Genomic DNA, 925 nt, shown 5'->3' with positions numbered 1-925 from the left:
GGATACAGTATTACTAGTGTCCTGTTTGACACACTCAAGTCGCGTTTCTAAGCGATATGAGATAGAACGGGCACGTGAGAACTGTGGTAGGGAAGGCGAATCGTCGACTTCGGTTTATTGGGAGAATTTTAGAAAATAGTGGTTCACCTGTAAAGGAGACCGCCTATAGGACGCTGTTAAAAAAAGTAAATAAATAAAAAAGCACTCCGTATTCAGGCCACTAGTGGCCTACCGGCACCATCTGACCACCGTGTCGTCCTCAGTGGAGGATGCGGATAGGAGGGGCGTGGGATCAGCAGACCGCTCTCCCGGTCGTTATGATTGTATTCTTGACCGAAGCCGCTACTATTCTGTCGAGTAGCTCCGCAGTTGGCATCACGAGGCTGAGTGCACCCCGAAAAATGGCAACAGCGCATGGCGGCCCGGATGGTTACCCATCCAAGTGCCGACCACGCCCGACAGCGCTTAACTACGGTGGTCTCACGGGAACTGGTGTAACCACTGCGGCAAGGCCGTTGCCATATAGGACGCTGGTGCGACTTATTATTGTGTACTGCTCAAGTATTTGGGATCCGTACTTGGTCGGATTGAAGCAATTCAGAGGCATGCTTCTAGATTTGTTACCAGTAGGTAAGAATAACACTAAGTGTTAGGGACATGCTTCGGAAACTCAAATGGGAATTACTGGAGGAAAGCCGACATTCTTTTCGAGAAACTCTGTTGAGAAAATTTAAAGAAACGGCATTTGAAGTTCACTCCCGAACGATTCTACCAACATACACTGCGCGTAAGTACCACGAAGATTAGACAAGAGAAATTAGGACTCATATGGAGGCATTGAGACAGTCGTTTTTTCCCTCGCTCTGTTTGTGAGTGGAATAAGAAAGTAAATTACAAGTAGTGGTACAGGGTACCCACCGCCACG

The 925-nt window shown here is 48.0% G+C and overlaps 1 pseudogene; it reads right to left on the bottom strand.

Moving 5' to 3' along the window:
• Nucleotides 1-402: 402 nt before the first annotated feature.
• LOC126475770 (5S ribosomal RNA) lies at nt 403-520 on the bottom strand (annotated as a pseudogene).
• Between the last annotated feature and the right edge of the window lie 405 nt (nt 521-925).

The sequence above is a fragment of the Schistocerca serialis genome, chromosome 4 (genome assembly GCF_023864345.2).
Source record: "Schistocerca serialis cubense isolate TAMUIC-IGC-003099 chromosome 4, iqSchSeri2.2, whole genome shotgun sequence".
Lineage (NCBI taxonomy): Eukaryota > Metazoa > Arthropoda > Insecta > Orthoptera > Acrididae > Schistocerca > Schistocerca serialis.
Note: the sequence above shows the minus strand (reverse complement) of the source record. Positions and strands in the feature narration are given on the sequence as shown.